This window comes from Primulina eburnea, chromosome 7 (genome assembly GCF_022965805.1).
Source record: "Primulina eburnea isolate SZY01 chromosome 7, ASM2296580v1, whole genome shotgun sequence".
Lineage (NCBI taxonomy): Eukaryota > Viridiplantae > Streptophyta > Magnoliopsida > Lamiales > Gesneriaceae > Primulina > Primulina eburnea.
In genome coordinates, this window is record NC_133107.1 from 21,226,134 (window position 1) to 21,249,669 (window position 23,536).

Genomic DNA, 23,536 nt, shown 5'->3' on the forward strand with positions numbered 1-23,536 from the left:
GTTGAATTTGAAAGAGAATAGAAGTATGTTAGCAGTAGATGCGAGAAAGCAGTAGAAACAAGGAAATATCTGAGTTCGTAAAGCGTAGTGAAGAAGAAAAGAAAATGAACGGTTAAAGTAAAATATACAGCCGTCAGTGATCATAGGGACACGTGTTGATATGTCAGGAGAGAGAGAGAGACAAGAGTGTCAGTTACTCTACTCATTTCAAAATATTTTAAAATTTGGCAGGCTGTCCGTGGCGGTTGCTAAAAAAACAACAAAAAAACAGAAGCTGATTTGTCATTTTATGATAATATCTACTGGAAGTGGATAAGGTCAGCACTTCAACAACTTCTGGTAGATATACTGTTTTATCGAAAAGACAAATCAGTTTCTATTATTAAATGCCATAAAGATGCTCCCCCTCAATAAATGCCGTAGTAATGGATATTAAATGCTAAACGACTCTTGGCAATATTGCAATCTAAACCGTTGAATTTGAACAGTCGTATGGATCCTTATCTCCTTTGAATATCACTATAAATACCTGCAAGGGTTAAACAAGGTTAAACAAACATAAAATCAAATGAGGGAAGAGGTAACAACTGATCTAGAAGCAGAAGCAACAATGTTCAGAAGACAGCTTGCTGCGATTTCTAAGAAGATGTTGGAAAAAGTCGTTTGCACATAATGATCCATGGATCATACTCCTAGATTTGTAATATTAACAATCAAAAAGATTGTTGGCTATCATTGATATGTAGCATCGATCCCTTCCAGAAGCATGCTAATGCAATAAGAGAGTGCTGGTGGATCGATATTGCTGATGCCCTGCAAAGTATCTGATCATACATTAGTGCTAACAAGACCCAAGCTTGCTAGATTATTTTCGAAAAAGACTCTCCTTCTTCTGCTGAAGTATTTTGCAAGAATACTACAAGCTGCTGATATTACTGAAGACATAAGATTGAGTAGTCTAGAATTCCGGAAGACTTTTCAATTGTCTTGAGATTTCTGTAACTTTTTCTTTGTTTAATGTACTGGAAAATTTCTAATAAAATTTCAGTTGAAGTATTTGATGTTCCTTTATTCCTTTCTGCAAACAACTCAATGTTAGAATAATAAACTGAATAAATGAATAAATTCAGAAGCAAGTAAGTCGTCTTAAGATAGCTTCTACTGGAAACTGAAGAAAACCTAGTTTTGTTATGAGACAAAATACCTTTTGTATCTGACACAGAATCACAGAAGATCAGAATAAAGTTCTACCTAAATTAGTGCAATATTTGGTAACTAAACCAATGATAGCTTGATATGGGATGTTTCATATATCTACTATAGTCAAGACTTTCTCGAGCTTTGGTCCCTGGTTTTCATCTATAAATATGAACATGGGGTAAACCAGATAATCATTCTTAAGAGAGATGGCAAGATATAATAGTCCTGATTTGGCTGATGAGTTCATGAGGGAGGTGATTGCTGCAAGAAAGAAGGAAATAGAAGACAAGGTGCTGAAGAAGACACTTGATACTTGGACTAAAATCCAGGAGCTCAAGTCCTCCTTCGAAAGTGGGCGAACATCTTCCACCAAGGAGTTGATAATGATGTCGAAATATTATCGACGTCTCCATAGTGTTGATAGTGAAGACGTTGTCTCTGATGATGGCGTCTACCTTCTCATGCTCTTAAAAGAGCTAAAAACTATGAAAAAGATTGCTTTTTCAGATGAGTTTCTTCGTACCTCTACTGGAGAGCTGACCACTTGGTTGGCATCCTGGAGAGTTTTCGTTAAAGCATATGTGAGAAATGTACGCCCCCGCTTCTATTATTTTTAATGAAATATTGTGTCTACTGATTGTCTCTATCGTTCAGATTTACCTTCTGCAAAATTAAAAACTGAATAATCACAGAGAAAAGTTAAGTCAAAATATCAGATAATGATAAATAATCAAGTTAAATCTATCAAACCAAGTGTATTTCGAAAGTAAGAAAACTTATTCTCAGGCAGCGGTTTTGTAAAAATGTCTGCTGCTTGCTGATCAGTAGGAATGTATTCCAGACGAATGTTCTTCTTTTGCACATGATCTCTGATAAAATGATGTCTGATATCAATGTGCTTTGTTCTGGAATGAAGTACTGGATTATGTGATATAGCAATTGCACTGGTATTGTCACAAAATATAGGTGATTCCGAGGCTTGAACTCCATAGTCTTTGAGTTGTTGTTGTATCCAAAGTATTTGAGAACAGCAGCTTCCAGCAGCAAGATATTCAGCTTCTACAGTAGACGTGGCTATGGAAGTCTGCTTTTTGCTAAACCATGAGATCAACCTATCACCAAGAAATTGACAAAAACCACTTGTGCTTTTCCTATCCAATTTACATCCTACATAATCAGCATCTGAGTATCCAATAAGATTAAACGACGAGTACTTGGGATACCAGAGGCCTACATTTTGAGTACCCTTAAGATATTTTAAAATCCTTTTACCAGCAATGTAATGTGATTGTTTAGGGTTTGATTGAAATCTAGTACAAATGCAAACAGCAAACATGATATCTGGTCTACTGGAATTAAGGTATAACAGTGAACCAATCAAACCACGATACTGAGTTACCTCTACTGAAATTCCCCCTTCATCTTTATCAAGTTTAGTAGATGAGCTCATAGGAGTGGAAGCAGCAGAGCATGTTTCCATCCCAAACTTTTTCAGTAGTTCCTTTGTATACTTAGTTTGGTTTATGAAGATTCCAGTATCAAGTTGCTTGATTTGAAGTCCTAAGAAAAATGTTAATTCTCCCATCATGCTCATCTCGAACTGGTCCTGCATTAACTTAGCAAACTTTGCACATAATTTGGGGTTAGTTGACCCAAATATGATATCATCAATATAAATCTGAACTAATAATATGTGTTTGTTTTTGGCTAAGGTAAACAAGGTTTTATCTACAGTACCAACGATGAAACCATGATTAATGAGAAATCGTGAAAGTGTGTCGTACCAAGCCCTAGGTGCTTGTTTCAGACCATACAATGCTTTATATAATTTAAAAACATGATTTGGTAACAAATGATTAGAAAAACCTGGAGGCTGTTCAACATAGACTTCCTCTTGTAGTAGACCATGAAGAAACACACTCTTTACATCCATTTGATATACTTTGAAGTTTTTGAAAGCAGCAAAGGCTAAGAATATTCTGATAGCTTCGAGCCTAGCTACTGGTGCAAAGGTTTCATGATAGTCGACTATCCCTTCTTCTTGTCTAAAACCTTGTGCAACCTAGTCTTGCTTTTTTCTCTTACAACTGTTCCTTCCTCATTTAGTTTGTTTCTGAATACCCACCGAGTTCCAATCACAGTTTGGTGAGAAGGTCTAGGTACTAGAAACTAAACTTTATTCCTCTCGAATTGATTCAGCTCTTCTTGCATAGCTTCTATCCAACTGGGATCCAGAAGAGCTTCTTCAATCTTCTTTGGTTCATCTTGAGAAATAAAAGCAGCATGCATGTATTCATTTATCACCTGTTTTCTAGTCCTTAGTGGAGCTGCTGGATTTCCAATTACCAAAGATGGAGGATGAGATTTTCTCCAAATAAAAGGATTTAGATTGTCTTCATATAAGGCAGTAGATTGTTTTGGAGTATCGACTGCTGGTTCTGGAATGTCAGATGCTGGTTCTGGAGTGTAAGCTGCTGGTTCTGGAATATCAGCTGTTGGTTCTGGAGCATCAGCATGCTGGTTCTGGAATGTCAGCTGCTGGTTCTGGAATGTGAATGTCTGGTTCTGGATTTTGAATATCCTTGACACTTGCTTCTGCATCATCTTCACTATCTAATTCCAGATGAACCCTGTCTAATCTTTTACTTAAATTAGATATGTTAGTAATCTCGGGAACACTACTGTCTTCATCAAAGATAACATGAATAGATTCTTCAATATTAAGAGTCTTATTATTGAAAATTCTAAAAGCCTTACTAACTGCTAAATATCCAAGAAATAAACCAGTGTCAGATTTTGAATTAGAAGCAGCTAAATGATTTTTCCCATTATTGTGCACAAAGCATCTGCAACCGAAAACATGAAAGTAAGATACGTTCGGTTTACTTCCTTTCCATATTTTATAAGGAGTCTTATTGTTTCTCTTGTTGATCATCGTTCTGTTTTGTGTGTAGCAAGCTGTATTAATAGCTTCTGCCCAGAAGCGCTGAGAGATATCTGCATCTGCTAGCATTGTTCTAGCAGCTTCTTTAAGTGTTCTGTTTCTCCTCTCAGCTACTCCATTTTGTTGAGGCGTCCTGGCAGCTGAATATTCATGATTAATGCCATGTTCATCTAGATATATCTCAAGAGTCTTGTTAGTAAATTCAGTACCTCGATCACTTCGATTCTAATGACAGAAATTGATTTTTCATTTTGAATCTTTTTCAGAAGTTTGATCAGGAGGCTACTGGTTTGATCTTTTCCAGCAAGAAAAATTACCCAAGTAAATCTAGAGAAATCATCAACAACAACAAGGGTGTATCTCATTCCCCTCTAGGCTTATGATAGGGATTGGACCAAACAAATCCATATGTAATAATTCTAAACATCTTGAGGATGATTTGCTGCCTTTATTTTTGAAGCTAGATCTTACTTGCTTACCAAGTTGACATGCAGAACATACATGATTCTTAATAAATTTTATGTCTGGCAATCCATCGACTAAGTTCTGCTTTTTGAGATTGTTGATAGACTTAAAATTCAGATGATTCAATCTTTTGTGCCACAACCAGTGTTTATTACTTAGAGATGCAACTAAACATGTAGGAGCAATGATATGATCTATGTTCCATGAGATTTTATAGGTGTTGCCTTTTCTTACTCCGGTTATAACAGTAGAATCATCAGCATTTTTAACTGTGCAAGTGTGCTTCTGGAATGCTACTGAAAATCCATTATCACATAATTGACTAATACTGATCAAGTTATAACAAATATTTTCAACTAAGAGCACATCCTTAATAGTGATGTTACCATGGATAATCTTACCCTTACCCACGGTTTTACCTTTTGAGTTATCCCCAAAGGTTATCTCTGGTCCAGCACAACTTACTACTTCTGATAGTAGACTTTTCTGCCCAGTCATATGTCTTGAACATCCACTATCTAAATACCATGTTGAGCTACTGATCTTGGTTTTCTTCACCTGTTCCTGCAAACACAAATTTTAGTATCTGGTACCCAATCTACTTGGGTCCAAGCCTTATTAGTCCCTTTGGAACCCACATTTGTACAATTCTTGTACTTTGGGTATCCATGGAGGTGTGTGCAACAGAGGGTCTGTTGTTTCAAACATTGTATATCTTAGTATGTTGTTCTTCCCTTCTGTTTCTATTGTCCAGCCTGTATCTCTTCTGAACAGGTCTAGAATTGTAGTACTGGTAGTTTTTAACCTTCATAGGAGGTTGTCTTCCTGAGTTGAATCATCTTCTGATTCTAGAACTCAGGTCAACTTTTTCCTTGGGTTCAACATAACTCAGACCATAATGCATCCTTTTGTTCATCTGATTTACATTCCTTTCTACTGAAACAGTAGGTACTTCTGGTTTCATGTACCACACTAGATTTCACAAAGTGAATATACTTCCCTTTGCACATATCCAGTTTTGGCTTAGTATTCGTTTCAGAGGTGCCTTCATTATTACAAAATCCGAGACCACTCCTGTCTCCAGATTGTTTTTGTAACTCTTGCATCTTTTCCAGTGAAATAGAGGACTTGTTTCAAGCATTTACTAGTAGTGACAACTTCTGGTTTTCAGAAAGCATCTTCTGGTAATCTGCTTTTGCTCTTTCATTCTCCGTTTTTAATTTACTCATCTCAACTTTTAAATCATTACAGCTGTCTACTTGCAAGCAAGTTAACTTACTGTTCTGATCCTTTAAGTCTTGATTTTCGATTTTAACTTCTACCATGTCGTGTAATGCTTTGACTAACTCAGTGCGTGTAAATTCATCAGAATCAAAGTCAAATACCTCTCCATATGTCGAGGTTGAATCAGTATTCGCCATCAGACATTTGATCTCATCTTCATCACTTTCACTCGAATGGCTTTCAGAACCAGAAGATTCAGAACTTGAGTCTGCCCATTTGGACTTACTTTCTTCTGCAATCATTGCCTTCCTGTCTCTTCTGGTCTTTTTATCATTGCGTTTGACACCCTTCTTCCTTGGGTCATCCTTTTTTGGTTTTGGACAATCAGCAATGAAGTGTCCAACTTTTCCACAGTTAAAGCATGCCATATCACTAGGTGATGATTCCTTTTTGAAATTGCGGTTGGGACTTTGAAATGCTCTCTGATTCTTTTTCATGAATCTGGAAAACTTCTAAACAAATAATGACATTGCGTCATTTCTTATTTGTTCAGCACTTCTCTCAGAAGTGTTCTCTAAAGCAGCAGCAGAAGATGAGCTTGGAGCAACTGTAGCAGTAGAGTTGGCAGTAGCTGCGAGAGCTTTGGTTGGTGGATTTGCTAAGGGCTCTTCTCCACTTCGAACTTCAAGTTCAAACTCATATGCCTTTAAATTCGAGAACAAGTCGTGTCGTTCTAACTTGTTGAGATCCTTGGAAGCTCTCATTGCCATTGTTTTGACGTCCCATTCTCTGGGTAGACCTCTCATAACTTTTAATGCAATTTCTCTATTGCCAAAGTCTTTCCCAAGAGCTGTGAGTTCATTGACGAGGTTGCTGAATCGTTCATCAAATTCATTCATAGTTTCTCCAGCCCTCATCTTCATATTCTCAAACTTCTGCATGGCTATAGACAATTTGTTTTATTTTTTTTCTTCGTTTCCTTCACATATCTGAATTAATTTTTCCCAGATTTCCATGGCAGTATGACACATCATGATTTTGCTGAAGTTATTTTTGTCGAGTGTCTAGTATGAAATGTCCTTCACAACGTTGTCAAGATTGGCTTTCTTTTTGTCCTCACTTGTCCATTCATATCTTGGTTTTTCAAGCATCTGAGGTGCACCTTCGGTGATAGCAATAGCTGGATTTGGCTTCAGGATCTTTAATGGACCATCAATGATGACATACCACATGCATCATCTTGAGCTGCAAGATGAGCGTGCATTCTGATATTCCAATCATCAAAATCTTCTTTTGAGAACATTGGAACTTTGCTGAAACGAGCCATGTCTGTTAAGTATTTTTCAGAACAAGAATAACACTGCTCTGATACCACTTGTTGAGGATCGGGTTGAGCTTAGAAGGGGGGGTTGAATAAACTCAATGGCCAACTTATAAAATTCTTTCGAATCATGTGCTAAAATCCTGTTAGAGATTTTAACGATTCTTGTTCAAGTATAAGGACCAGCAGATCACAAAATAATGTGCGGAAAACGATCTGTTGGTTAGTGGGTGAAAAATGATAAAGCCGAAAAGCAGTAGATAGCACAAGAATTGTTTCTGGAAGTTCGAAGATAAATCTTCTACGTCTCCCCTTCTTCTGTTTCCAGAAGGTATCACTAAAAGACTTTGGTGAATACAGCACAACAATTGTACACACCCACTTCAATAGGACTTGCCCTTCGCCTATTGAAACTCTTAGCTTTACAACTCAACTTCTTGAATAATCTAAACTTCTGGAAAAGACTCTTTTCCAGTTACAAATTCTTCTATCAATGAATTGATGAAATGAATAGCTTAAGAAGATATGACTGAAGTAGCTAGCACAATATGATCTCAATGATCAACAGTATGCAATGAAGCGTGTGCTGTCCTTTTTCAGTGTTGTGCTCTTTTAAATAACTGAAAGTTCTAGCAATTGCTCAAATGATGTATTTCAATTCAGATAGTTGTTCAATGCTTCGGTATTCTTTCACAGAATCCTTCATCTCCATATATAGACTCTATTCAACGTTTAAAAAACTGAACGGCTATTTCTTTTGGTGGTACAGCTTTATTGCTAAAAATGGACCCTGCAGAATACATCAAAAGTAATCAGTTGCAGTTCATACCCAAAATGGTATAGCGTCTTAAATGTTCTTGTATAGCATTTAATGGCATTTAATGAAGCAATAAATGCTGCTATCATGTTAATAGATCAACGGTAATATTTAGAGATTTTGAGATACGCAAGATTCTGTTAGTGTATATTTCGAATTTTGTATCCTTCTAATTCTGGTTTTAGCTAAAAAATTATTCGAGTAAGTTTTTAGTGTGATACCAGTACTTCTGGTTTTTACAATATCTGCTGGTTTCATCTACTGGTTTTTCCTTAGCATCTTCATTTTAACAATTTTGCGCGATATAGGTACTTCTGTTTTACAACGTCTACCGGTTCTACTGGTTTTGTACTAATCCAACATCTACTGGTTTTTCTTTAGCATCTCCACAATAATTTTAATTCTAACAATTAAGTTGCAATTTACGCAATTTGTTGGCATCATCCATGCTTGAATTTAAAGTTTTGATCGCCCAATAAGCTTTATGTTCCAATTCCACAGGCAAATGACAATGTTTTCCATAAACCAACCTATAGGGAGACATATTCAATGATGTTTTAAAAGTTGTTCGATATGTCCAAAGTGCATCATTAAGTCGCAGAGACCAATCTTTTCTATTTGAGTTAACAGTTTTTTCCAAAATTTGCTTTATCTCCTTATTAGCTAATTCAACTTGTCCATTTGTTTGAGGATTATAAGGAGTACTTACTTTATGAGTAATAACATATTTTTTCATTAATGAAGCAAATGGTTTATTAACAAAGTGAGTTCCCCCATCACTTATCATGGCTTAAGGAATTCCAAATCTACTAAAAATATTTTATTTTAAAAATTTGACGACGATTTTATGATCATTTGTTCGCCATGGAATTGCCTCTATCCATTTAGAAATATAATCAACTGCAACTAAAATATACAAGTATCCAAACGACGGTGGTAAAGGTCCCATAATATCGATTCCCCAACAGTCAAAGATTTCAATTTCAATGATAGATTCAAAGGCATCATGTTTCTTTTTGAAATCGCACCCAATTTTTGACAATTGTCACAGATCTTGCAGATTTCGTGTGTGTCTTTAAAAAAAGTGGGCCAATAAAATCCACACTGCAAGATTTTTGCAGCCGTTTTCTTTGAAGAAAAATTTCCTTCGCATGCTTCTGAATGATAAAATTTAATGACACTACTTACCTCATTGTCGGATATGCAACGTCGAAAAATTTGATCTGGACACTACTTGAACAGATACGGATCATCCCAATAAAAGTTTTTTTACCTCATTCAAAAATTTTCTTTTATCTTGGGAACTCCATTGTGGTGGCATTTTTCCTGTCACAAGAAAATTTACTATGTTAGCAAACCAAGGTGTAGTAGTAACTGAAAATAGATGTTCATCAGGAAAATTATCGTTAATTGGTGTCATTTCACAAGATGATCATGTTACTAGTCTCGATAAATGATCGGCTACGACATTCTTGGTTCCTTTTTTTTATCTTTGATCACAATGTCAAATTCTTGGAGCAACAAAATCCATCGTATCAGTCGTGGATTTGCATCCTGTTTGGTCAACAAATATCTAATAGCAGAATGATTAGTAAACACAATAGTCGTTGATCCAATAAAATAAGAACGAAATTTATCTAATGCAAATATTATAGCAAGTAGTTCTTTTTCAGTCGTAGAGTAATTCATTTGAGCATTGTTTAAAGTTCTACTTGCATAATATATCACATAAGGCTTACCGTTTCTTCTTTGACCCAATACTGCACCGACTGCATAATCACTCGCATCAGACATGATTTCAAATGGTAAAGACCAATCAGGAGGTTGCATGATATGAGCTGATGTTAAATGTCGAATAATTTTATCAAAAGCATTTTGACATTCTTGAGTCCACTCAAATGCAGTGTCTTTTGTTAAGAGGTTAAAAATGGGTTTAAAGATTAAATTAAAGTCATTTGTAAACCTCCTATAAAATCCAGCATACCCCAAAGATGAACGAATTTATTTAATGGCTTTTGGAGAGGGTAAATTGGCAATGACATCAACTTTTGCTTTATCAACTTCAATTCCAATGGATGACACGACATGTCCCAAAACAATTCCAGAAGTAATCATGTAATGAAATTTTTCCCAATTTAAAATAAGAACTTTTTCCTCTCATCTTTTTAAAACTTTTTCCAAATTTTCAAGACAATTATCAAATGTATTCCTAAAGACAGTTAAATCATCCATGAAAATTTCCAAACAATTTTCAACCATGTCGCAAAAAATACTTAGCATACATCTTTGAAATGTTGCTGGGGCATTGCATAAACCAAATGACATCCTTCTGAATGCAAATGTTCCAAAAGGATATGTGAATGTAGTTTTTTCTTGATCTTCGAGTGCAATGGGAATTTTATAATAACCTGAATATCCATCAAGAAAACAGTAGTATGGATGACCTGCTACTCTTTCTAAAATTTGATCCAAAAATGGTAATGGAAAATGATCTTTTTCTAGTGGCGTCATTTAATTTTCTATAATCAATACACATCCGCCAACTAGATGGGACTCGACTTGTTAACAATTCACCTTTTTCATTTTTTATCACTGTGATGCCATATTTTTTTGGAACTTCTTGTGTTGGGCTTACCCACTTACTATCAGAAATAGGGTAGATAATCTCAACATCAAGTAGTTTGAGAACTTCAGTTTTCACAACATCTTTCATGTGTGGATTTAATCTCCTCTGTGGTTGTTGAGATGTTTTTGCATTTTCTTCTAAGTGAATTTTGTGAGTGCAAATTAGTGGATTAATTCCCTTGAGATCTTTTAGTGTCCAACCAATTGCATTTTTATGTCTTTTAAGCATATCAACTAACTTACCTTCTTGATCACTTTCTAGTTTGGAAGAAATTACCACCGGATATGTTTCATCTTCTCCAAGAAATGCATACTTCAATTCTTCTGGCAAGGGTTTTAACTCCAATATGGGTGGTTCGTCTTTGTTCTCATATTTTGCATCAAATTCTTTCTCTGATCCTGGTAACGAGTATTACCTGATAAATTCATCAAGATCAATTTCAATATTTTCTTTAACAGTTTCAATTGAACAAATATCTAATTGATCACTAGTACTTCCTTCTGGAATTTTTTCTTCCACAAGAGTTTCAATAAGATTTTCATCTTCTGTTAGAATCGGTTAACGTATTAAGAGGGTTTAGAAGGGGGGGTTGAAAAAACACTTTCAATTAAAATTGATCTTTTCAAATTTTGAGTTCAGTTTGGTGACAAACTGATTCTCGGAATCTTGTTGATCAATATCAATCAGTTAAACTGAATCAGTTGCGGAAGGTAACTGACTGAAAGATAGAATACAAAAGCAAAATGCACAAGGATTGTTTCTGGATGTTTTGAGATTTCAATTACTCTTACGTCACCCCTTCTATCACAAGGATAGGATATCCACTAAAAGAATTTAATCAAAAACAAGAATTGTACTGACCCACTTCAGCTTGGACTTAACACTTCCAAAAACTGAAACTCTTAGTATAACAGAATGATCTCGGTGCTTAACTGATCTTAGAACTATCGAATTTCAATGATTGTTACAACTTGCTTGTAAGATCAAATTGTAGCCTTAACTGCTATGAATAAATCAAGTAAGGGGTGAGCTGAGATTTTGACAGAGTGACAGCAAGCTTTTGAATAGTAATCACTTCGTTGTATTCTTCAGCTGTTCTTCCGTCATATTTATAAACTTCCAACGGTAACTTGAGATGAATTTGAATCTTTGTATCCATTGAATTCTTCTTGATTATTCCTTGGGCATTGTTTACATCATTTATTGTGATGCGGCGTCTTAATTGCTTTCGTCGAAATGAGTTGTTCCAAGCTGTATTGATTGATGTGCGTCGTTCCACATTCAGTTTCAATCTGCTATGTTCTTTCCCGAAGCATGTTCAGTTGAGGAGTGCTTGCAAACTGATTGAATATATCAACTGATCAGTTTCGAACTGATCAGTCAGTTGTTTTCAGTTATTAAGTCCAGTTGCTGAGTTTGCTCGATCAGTTGGTTCGTATTTTCAGTTGGTTGATTAGTTTGTCAAAATACAGAATTTAGTTTCCAACAATTTCTCCCTTTATGGTGTTTGACAAAACTAAGTACATAATATCTGAACGTCTAAACTCATTGTAGATAAAATAAGAAATCGAATTTCTTGAACTGAAGGAAGTCTTGATTTAATAACAACTGAATCTAATAATCTGATTAACTACTTTTTATCAAGATGATTTCTTCTGCTGTTTCTCAAGATGCTCTTTGATCTTTGATTTCTTCCCCCTTTTTGTCAAACAATTCCATCTTCTCAGATAATTTGCAAACATCTGTCGAAAGAATTTTGACATCTGTGGAGATACTCGAGACAGCAGTTTGTAAACAGGTTTGCAGTAATTCCATCTTATTAGAAACAGAGGTTTCCAATCGTTGAACTCGTTGACTAACTAAATCCTGAGTTGTAAATAGGCTTTGAGCTAGACCTCTCTTCATCTCATCTACAGTTTGGGTAAGAGACTCCATGTTTGCTTGGATCGCTTTCAGTTTTGCAGAGTTATATTCAATTGAAGAATCCAATTTGACGGTGTGAGAGAATTGTGTAGATTGAATTCTCTTGATCTCAGTAATTATTTGCTGCATATTGTGCTGCATGTTTTGGATTTCTTCAAGAACAAGATCCATGTCTGTGGATTGAGGAGGAGGTGACTGATGAGAGGATTCCGGTCCTCTTGTGGTTTTATCAAATATAACCAGCTCTTGGTTAGTTGCTACTGTTTCAGCAACATTCTGAACTGAGGTGATTGTTGCAGCAATTTCTTCTGGAACTTGAGGCGGAGAAGATGGATTTTGATAAGTAGATGAGCTGCTTGTAGGAGTAATAGAGTCTGATGAAGCCATAATTGGTACCTCTTGAGTATGACCTTGGGGATCTATTGGCACATCAGTTGAGATAGTTTGGTCAGCAGATGAATCTGGCTGAACTGGTGCTTCTGAAGAGATAGGAACCTCTGGATTGATTTGGTCAACGAGGTGATCATTTTTATCAGAGAGAGGTTCATTTAGTTGGGATTCTTGCACCACTGCTTGAATAATTTCATCAATGTTTGCGAAGGATAATTCTGCTTCAGTGTACATTTGATGTTCAGCAGTAGGTGATTGAGTCTTATCTTGAACTGGCTCTTCAGTTGGAATAGTAGTGTGTTCTGAGGATGCCTTTTTCTCTTGAGAGGGAGGTTCTTCAATTATTTCCTCTTCATTATCGTCTGACTCTCCGTTATGAAGAACTAACTCTTGATCCATTTCCCAAAACTTTATCCTAGATAGCAAACCAATCAGATCGGTATCTAGCTGAGTAACCACCGCATGATCAGCATAGGTAGTAGGGTTTGTTGGAACGTAGTTAGCCCTCAATTTTTCAATGATTTGTGCTAACTTCTTGGCTCTCATCTGATCAAAGAAATATGTTTTTCTTTCCATAGCTTGAGCAATGGTGGCTGCTTTGACTATCTTGAGGACAAAAGTCTCCAGTTTGATGAATTTTTTTAACTGAGATTTCTTTCTCAGTTGCTTGGCAAAAGTATGAGTGCGATAGGCTGTCCAAGCATCATATATTTGAAGTTTCAATGCAGCAAATTATTAACTTCATCCCAAACAAGATCAATGTGTGTTTGAATCGGATTGGATGGCCTGGGCTCTTCAATCAGTTTGCCATTGCCTTTATCAGAGCTGAGAATGTGTGGAATTTCCAGACCAATTCTGGTAGTATCCACCCGTTCAATAATATTGATGCCTTTGGGTCGGGCACGTGCCAGAGCAGCATGGATGAATAATATTAACCAAAGGAGCTTTGATCCTAACTGCTTCTTTCTTTTCACCAACTGATTTTTCTGGTGGGATAATCTTCAGAGGAACTGCTTCAATTGGCTGCTGAGCATCTGAAGATATTGGTTTGTCAGTAGAAATGTATTCCTCTGCAGTGGTTGGTTTAATCCTTTGGGTTCTCGGTTTCTTGGCAATCTTTGTGGAAGGAGTTTTCTTTGAATCGGATTCTCTCACAATTAATTTCTTTTTTGCTGATACCAGTTGAGCCAATGTCTTGGCCTTTTTCACTGATTTAGGGCAGCTTGTGTAGTCCCAATCTCCTGTTTTACCTTTACAAACTGAGGAGGAGAGATGTCCAATTTGTTCTTGAGTGGCATATGTATTCTTCGCATTGAAGACTTTGAATTTTGATGATTTTTCTGAATCATCTGCCACTAACCCCTTCACTCTCAACAGATAGCTCAGTTGTACTGCAAAGCCTTTGGACTGTTTGGATGATAGAAACATATTCTTTAAAATATTGAATATAAGATATTTCCAGTTGAATTTACGTTCAGCCATAATGATAGAAATGGCTTGAAATTTTTCCAATGTAAGTGCAGCAAAAGATCCAGCTTTCGCCAAAATCCCTTTGGCGACTATATCAGCAAGTAACTGAACTTCGTGCTTCAGTTCCTTCTTTGGGTCGGAAACATTGATTTTCCGTCCTTCAGCAGAAAGTGAGGTTTGCATCTTTTCAATGTCAGATGCCTTAACATCAGATAAGTGTGGTAGTCCATCAGATGGTAAAGAAAAGATTTCTCCAAAGGAATCTTCAGAAATGGTCAGCAGCTAACCATTGATAGTAAAAGCGATGTTTCCATCAGAATTGATCGTACCGTTAGAGTAGATTTCCTGAAGTTCTTTGGGGTAGATCTCTTGTGATGATTGTCCCAAGAATGTCCTTAACCCAGCAGTTTCGAGTTTTTGAAAGACGTTCTTGACATTAGTGCCGAAAGATAGAATTGATCCAAAGTTGATAGCCATTGCATTCAGCATGTAAGCGGGAATTTGATTCGCCATTTTGATAGATAAAATGATCTGTAATTTGTAAACGAGAGCTCTGGAATTAGTATCCTGATTGTACGCGTAAGAAGAAAAACTGAATTGAAGCGGGCTTAGTGTAGTTGTTCGTGACTGTTTAAATTCGGGACACGTGTCAGTCCATTAAAACTTTTGTAAAAATGTGTGTACGTGTGCTATAAGCGTGTGTACAATTTAAATGGTTCAAATGCTTCCACGGTTTTCAAAATGAGATTCATCATTATATAGTAGACAGTCAAGTCACTTGATTTGGAATATAATTTGTTTTAATTAGTTAACTTATATAAGAAGATTAGTGAAATTCCCAACTGAACGATTAGTTGTAAAACTGTATCCTTTAAGTTGAGAGTTTACTATCATTTGTTTTCTCAGTTAACTTCTTAAAACCATTATTCCCCCTTAATTAGTGCATAAAATAATTAAAGTGAATAAATTTAAAAATCAGAAAGATTATCGTTTTGTTGAAACGTTGACGACTCTTCAGCTTCCTTGATATTCTGCTATAAATACACATAATACGGTTAGTTTCAGTCATATTGGTGAAAAATATTCAAGACTAAAGAATGGCAGATGCGAGTAGCTCGAGTGCTTCGCCATTTTCTCTGGAAGCTAGGAAGACTGCCATAGAAGACGAAGTCTTCTATAAGATTCTTCCCTACTGGGAAAGGTTACAGGAGCTGGAGTTCCTGTATAATTTTGGAGAGGCAACTACTCGAAAACTGATGGCAGAGTTGAGAGAAGTGCGGGAGCACTTGCGCATTGCTGTGTGGGTGGACATCTTCAAGGAAGGTCATATCCATCAGCTGATGCTTCAAAAGGAACTGGAGCTCCTTAATCGCATAGCTTCTTCTCACAGCTTTTGCAAAACATCTTCCTCAGCTCTATCTATTTGGTTGAGAATGTGGATAGATGATATAGAGGAAAAATATGAAAATGTAATCCAGGCAGATATTTACGGATGAATAAAACATTTATTTTGGTTTAACTTTGTTTTTCTTTTTCCTGCAAGTAATTAGTTATTGTGATCACAAACAGATGAACTGATGATTTGTTAATTGTTAAGTAATAAATGTCAAATTGATATCAGTTGATAATGAACAACTGATAGTTAAGAAGTCTCGGTAAATGAGAAGAACGTTTCGGTTGACTTGAGTCTCTTCAGCTTCTTCAACATTTAAATTTCATCTATTTATAAATAATATGATAGAATGTGAGACAATGGCAGTTCAATATGCCAGATTCAAGTGATTCTGATGCATGCAGCAGTACGCACGTTCATGTTACTGAACAATCGAATCCTCGTTTAGAAGAGATGAAGAGAAAGATGGAAGAATATGTTTTTAAAAAGGATGATGTCAACATGGTTTAAGATTCATGAGTTGCAGAGGTTAAGTAGAAGTGGTGCTTGTTCCTACTCGTGCTCAAGCAGCAACAACAAGAAAATACATTGAGCATTTTGAAGTTAGGCATGTTACAGATTTGATTGAGGACAATTGTCTGTTGAAGCAATGTTATGGAAGGAGTGGCATGTGGTTGATAAGATTTCTAAAACTAGGGCATTTTCTAGAATTCTAATTTATGAGATGAATGATTGGGTTAGAGAATGGCTAGATTCGGTTGGTTCTATGATTTCTGCTGTAAACTGGGAGCGGTGGTTTTCTTAATGAATTATTATTTTCAATTTGTTGTGTTCTTATTTTCTGCAAATAATTATGTTAGTAAAGTAACATTAATAATAATTTTAAGACAAATCAATTAAACCAAGAATATTGCGAAAGTAAGAAAACTTAGTCTCGGGTAATAGGTTTGGTGAAGATGTCAGCTGCTTGTTATTCAGTTGATATATACTCCAGTCTAATGTTCTTCTTCAAAGCATGATCTCGGATGAAGTGGTGTCTGACATCTATATTCTTTGCCTTGAGTGAAGAACTGGATTATAGGTGATGGCAATTGTACTCGTGTTGTCACAAAATATGGGCGAATTATTAGTAATTTCTCCATAATCTTTCAGTTGTTGCTGGATCCAGATCAGTTGTGCACAACAACTACCATCAGCAAGGTATTCTGCTTCAGTTGTTGAAGTAGCTATAGATGTCTGCTTCTTGCTGAACCAAGAGATCAGTTTGTCTCCTAGAAACTGACAAGATCCACTTGTGCTTTTGCGATCAAGCTTACATCCTGCATAATCTGCATCAGACTATCCAACTAAATTGAAAGTAGAGTCTTTAGAATACCATAACCCAACATTTTGTGTACCCTTAAGGTATCTTAAAATTCTTTTAGCATCTGTAAAATGTGATTGCTTAGGATTTGCTTGAAATCTAGCACACATGCAGACAGCAAATACAATATCAGGGCGACTGGCGGTTAGGTATAACAACGACCCAATTAAACCTCGATATAATGTCGCCTCAACTGATATTCCCCCTGGATCACTGTCCAATTTTACTGATGAGCTCATGGGAGTATTTGCAGCTGAACATGATTCCATGCCAAATTTCTTCAGCAGCTCCTTTGTATATTTAGTCTGACTGATGAATATGCCAGTTTCCAGTTGCTTCACTTGCAGTCCAAGGAAGAATGTCAGTTCACCCATCATGCTCATTTCGAACTTTTCCTGCATCAACTTTGCAAATTTCTCGCATAATTTGGGGTTAGTTGACCCAAATATGATATCATCAACATAAATTTGAACTAATAAAATGTGATTATTCTTAGTAAATTTGAACAAGGTCTTATCAACTGATCCAACAGAAAAATCATGATCAGTTAGAAATTTTGAAAGAGTTTCGTACCAAGCTCAGGGAGCTTGTTTAAGACCATATAATGCTTTGTTCAAATGATATACATGATCAGGAAAGATGTGATTTATAAAACCTGGGGGTTGTTCAACATATACTTCCTCTTGCAACTAGCCATTTAGGAATGCACTTTTTACGTCCATCTGAAAGACCTTGAAATTCTTGTATGATGAATAAGCAAGAAACATTCTAATTGCTTCCAATCTTGCAACTGGAGCATATGTCTCATCATAGTCAATTCCTTCTTCTTGTCTATATCCTTGTGCTACTAATCTTGCTTTGTTGACTCCAACTGAACCATCTTCGTTCAGTTTGTTCCAGAAAACCCATTTTGTACCTATGACAGAGTTTGAAATTGGTCTTGGAACTAAGTTCCAGACTGAAAGGAATTTTATTCCTTGATATATTTTCCTTTTTGCATCTTTAATATTTTTCCTTTATAGACATGAGAATAATCATGAAATTAATGATAGGATCTCGTATAAATTCAATATGTGATATAAGACTATATTTGATATGACCAACAATATCTTTAAGATATGATATAATCTTTAAGATATGATATCCTAGTTTTAAAAGAGTTTGTTTCCTAATGAAATTGCTTTCCATGTTTATTTTCAGCACTAAGAAGAGAAGTTAGTATATAAAGGAGAGAGGAAGATACAGTGCGTGATTTTTTCTGAGATAGAGACACATTCGTACGAAGAAAGGCTTTCTGATTGAAGCAATCTCGCGTTGTTGATAAAGTGTTGCTATGGAGTGCTGACAACATCTGAAGACAACACCTAATCACTGTTTTGATTAGTGCGCTGATCTTTGAAGACTTTTTCACTTCTCAGTTGATGCATCCTATGTACTTTGGTTATACGATTTGTTAGAGGTTTAGGATGCAATTTGCTACTCGCCTTAATAAGGGAGTTGTTTTATTCTTTCACTAGTATTGGTTTTTTGTAAACTTACAAGTTTTTCTAGTGAATTATTTTGCCCTGAGGCACCGCACAAGTATTTTATACTTGTGCATAATTTATATCTCGTATCTCGTATTGTTATCATTCAAGTTGCATGTTAGTGTGTTAAACTATAATTTCCGCTGTATGTTGACGTGGGTGTTACAACACCTACGCACAACACCTACATTCTGATACACACAACACTCACTCTCGTCACAATCACACTGTGGGAACATAACTTTCAATTGGTATCTGACCATCCACTTGACGCTACTAAGTGAGATCCTGTTTTGTTTTGTTTTCATAGGTGAAAAAGGATCATGGAAGCATCAACAAACACTGTTTTTAAACCTCCCGTGTTGGACGGATCAAATTATGCACTGTGTAAAGTAAAGATGAGGTTCTTTATAAAATCTATTGAAGAAAGAGCTTGGCTACGTGTACTTGATGGTTGGAGCCCACCAAAGATCGAGGATGCTGATGGAGACACTCGACTCAAACCTGAAAGCACATGGACAATCGATGAAGTGCAAACTTCAAATTTTAATTCCAAGGCTCTCAATGCTATATTTTCATCTGTTGACACAAGGATGTTTAATTTAATCACCAATTGTGTCTGTGACAAAGAAGCTTGGGATATACTTCAGAAACATTGTGAAGGATCCAAGAGCGTGCGCAAAACTAGGCTAAGGATGGTGACATCAAAATTTGAAAGCTTGAGGATGGAGGAAAAGGAGTCTATTCTTGAGTATGATAACCGTTTGAGACAACTTTCTAATGAAGCTCACAGTCTTGGAGATCCCATGCCCAATGAAAGATTGGTGAACAAAGTTTTAAGATCTCTCCTTAAGAGATTTAATGTCAAAGTTTGTGCAATTGAAGAATCTAAAGACACCTCTAAAATCAATCTGGATGAATTAATGAGTTCTCTTAGAACTTTTGAAATGAATCTTGATTTACAAAAGAAGGATAAAGGGAAAACAATAGCCCTTGAAGTTTCAATCGACTCTTATGATGAAATCCTTCAACTATCTAAGGAAGTGAATGAGTCTGATTTAGGTGAAGATTCTATCTCTCTAATTACTAAGAAATTTGGTGATTACTTGAAGAAAATGAGAGAGAAGAAGAATACTGGACTAAAATCTGTGCTTCCCAACATCACCACTTCTGCAAAAGTTCAAAAGTTTACCCCTATGAAAGGACAATTTCGACCAAGGAATCAATTGGAAATACAATAAAATGTCAGAAATATGGATTCAGTGCAATGCAGAGAGTGTTCTGGATTTGGACACTATGCCAATGAGTGTGCCAATCGACTTCGGAGAAACAAAGGCATGGCTGTCACTTTAAGTGATGAAGAGTCTGATGATGATCAAGGATCAAATGGATCTGAAAATCACACATCGTTGTCTGCTGTGATCAAGAAGAAATGTTTAATGCAGATCAATCCTATGGGTGTTGCCACAGGTGTTGCAAGTGTTGCAATACCTGGTTGCAACATCTCTTCAAATTCAGTGTGTCTTAACTCTACAACCCTTGGTGAATCAAGTCAGTCTGAATTCCAAGAAGTAGATGATGATGAAGTCACTCTGGAAAGTATGCAGACAATGTATGAAGAATTGTATGAAGACTGGATCAAAAGAAATAAAGTGAATGCAATTCTCTCCAAAGAGAACACTGAGCTGAAGTCACAAGTATCACGAGTTGAAGTAATCTTAAGCAAGAAAGATCTGGAATTATGCAAAGTCAAGGAGGAGCTTGGAGAAGCAACTCAGATTCTTGCGAAGCTTAATTCAAGTTCATCCAAACTTGATTCACTATTGATGATTGGAAAGAATGACAAAGCTGGACTTGGTTATACGAATCACCAGTTTGAAATTGGAGACTCTTCAAACACTGAAAGAAAACCAACTATCTTTGTCAAATGAAGTGCTGAAATCACGAATGCTACACACACTGAAAAAGGTGTTTCATCAAAAGGACAAATATCTACAAAGAAGTCCAAGTCCAGAACGCCGCTTTATCTGCCACTATTGTTTTAGACCTGGACATATCAAACCCTATTGTTTTAAATTGAGAGATGACTACAAGAGATGGGAATCTGAACAGGTGTTGCCTCAGGTATTGGGTAACACCCAGGCGCAACACTGTCAATAGGAAACCGTCGGTAAAAAGGGTTTGGGTGCCAAAAGTAAATATTCAATGTTCTGTTATCTATACTTCATTAAAGACTAACATTGTAGGAATATGGTACTTTAACAGTGGTTGTTCACGCCACATGACAGGTTCTGAAGACCATCTGATTGACTATGTTGAACTGAGGAGTGGTCATGTGACATATGGTGGTGGTGCTAAAGGAAGAATTGCTGGGAAAGAGGACCTTGAATATTGATGGATTGCCAAACCTATACAATGTGCTTCATGTCGAGGGACTTAACTCAAACCTAATAAGCATAAGTCATCTTTGTGATGACGGTTTACATGTTAAGTTTGATAAAGAAATTTGTGAAGTTTCTGATGACACTAATACTTGTATTTTAACATGTACAAGGTCTGCTGACAACTGTTATCAACTTGGAGAGGACCTTGTGTGCAATCATTCAAAGGTGAGTGAATTAAACTTGTAGCATCAAAAATCAGGTCATGCAAACTTGAAGACATTGAAGAACCTTGGTAAGTACGATGCAGTGAGAGGTATGCCTAACTTATCCTCTGGAATTCCGTATGTTTGTGGTGCATGTCAAAACGGTAAGCAAACACGTGTTCCCCATCAAGTGTTGCAACACTTTGGGACAACACGGTGTCTTGAACTCTTGCACATGGATCTTATGGGTCCAATGGAAGTAGAAAGCCTTAGAGGTAAGAAGTATTCACGTGCTTGTGTGGATGATTTCTCTCGCTTTATATGGGTAAGTTTTCTTAGAGAAAATCCGACACATTTACTGTTGTTAAGAAATTACATGCTAAGATTACTAATCTACATGATTTGAGGGTTGGTAAGATAAGGACCGACCATGGTAAAGAATTTGAAAACTCACACTTTATATCATTCTGTGAAAAGAGAGGGATAACTCATGAATTTTCGGCCCCTAAGACCCCTCAACAAAATGGAATAGCCGAAAGAAAGAATAGAACATTGCAAGAAATGGCTAGGGTCATGTTGAGCTCAAAGAATATTTCAATACAATTTTGGGCCGAGGCCTTAAACACAGCATGTCATATTTCAAATCGTGTGTACCTAAGGACTGGTTCTACTATGACATCCTATGAAATTATCATGGGAAAGAGGGAAAACCTAAAGTACTTTCATGTTTTTGGGTGTGTATGTTATGTTTTAAATTACCGAGACCATCTTGAAAAGTTTGATTCAAAAAGTGATAAGTGTTTATTCCTTGGTTATTCATGCAATAGTCGTGCATATCGCATGCATAATCTTAGAACAAGAACGACTATGGAATCTATTAACGTTGTCTTTGATGATCTTTCAGATCTAACAGGAAAAACAATCGAGGATGATGTTGATGGGCTATTGAACGTAAGTGAGACACTGCTAACACAGATGTTGTACCCGGTGTTGTAACACATGAGACAACACCTGTACTGGCAGAATCAAATGATGAATCAGGAGAGGAAGCTGTCAATGATGATGATGTAACCAATGAAGGGATTGATATTCCCAATAAGATTCAGAAAAATCATCCATCATCTCAGATCATTGGAGAAGTATTTGAAGGAATGCAAACTAGAAGAAAGGAGAAAGTAGATTATCGAAAAAATGATTGGTCTAGTATGCATGACTTCCGTGTACTCTCAAGTAAGCCATTATTGTTTTGTTTCACTCATTGAACCCAAAAATATAAATGAAGCCTTAAAAGATGAATTTTGGGTCAATGCGATGCATGAGGAACTTGAACAATTTGTTAGGAATGATGTGTGGGATTTGGTTCCCAGACCTGATAATGTAAATGTTATTGGAACCAAATGGATTTTTAAAAACAAAACTGATGAATCTGGAATTGTTGTGAGAAATAAAGCAAGTTAGTTACTCAAGTGTATACTCAAATTGAAGGAATTGATTTTGATGAGACATTTGCCCTTGTTGCCCGGATTGAGTCAGTCCGACTTCTACTTGCTATTGCTTGTCACATGGACATAAAACTATATCAAATGGATGTGAAAAGTGCCTTTTTGAACGACATTTTGAATGAAGAAGCTTATGTAAGCCAACCTAAAGGGTTCGAAGATCCAAACCACCCGAACCATGTCTACAAGTTGAAGAAGGCACTTTATGGACTTAAACAAGCTCCACGAGCATGGTATGGTAGACTTACTGAATATCTGCTTGACTTAGGATTCAAACGAGGTGAGGTTGATAAAACCTTTTTTATTCAAAAATCGAAGTATGATATTTTTGTGTGTCAAATTTATGTGGATGACATCATTTTTGGTGCTTCTGCTCAAAAGCATGTTGATGAATTTGTTAAATGGATATATACCACATTTGAAATGAGCATGGTAGGAGAATTAAGTTTCTTTCTTGGATTGCAAATTAAACAAATGCATGATGGTATCTTTCTGCCAAGAATTTGGTAAAGAAATTTTCTACTGAGAACACTAAACACATGAAAAAACCAATGGGGTCGACTGAAAAATTGTCCAAAGACGATGTTGCTGCAGGTGTTGATTGTTGCGACTTTGATTGTTGCTGTAACGCCCCGAAAATTTTAAAGTCCACGTAAACCACATGCGCGCAATTATTAAATCCTTTGTATTTTAATTAAATTATTTTAATTGCATTAATTATTTATGTGGTGCATATTGATATGTTAAAATTATATTTTTACTTGGTTGCATTAAAATTGTATTTTTAA

General features: G+C 36.2%; 1 pseudogene; it reads right to left on the reverse strand.

Moving 5' to 3' along the window:
- Positions 1–6,897: 6,897 nt before the first annotated feature.
- Positions 6,898–23,536, reverse strand: part of LOC140835778 (uncharacterized) — a 41,380-nt pseudogene continuing 24,741 nt past the window's right edge.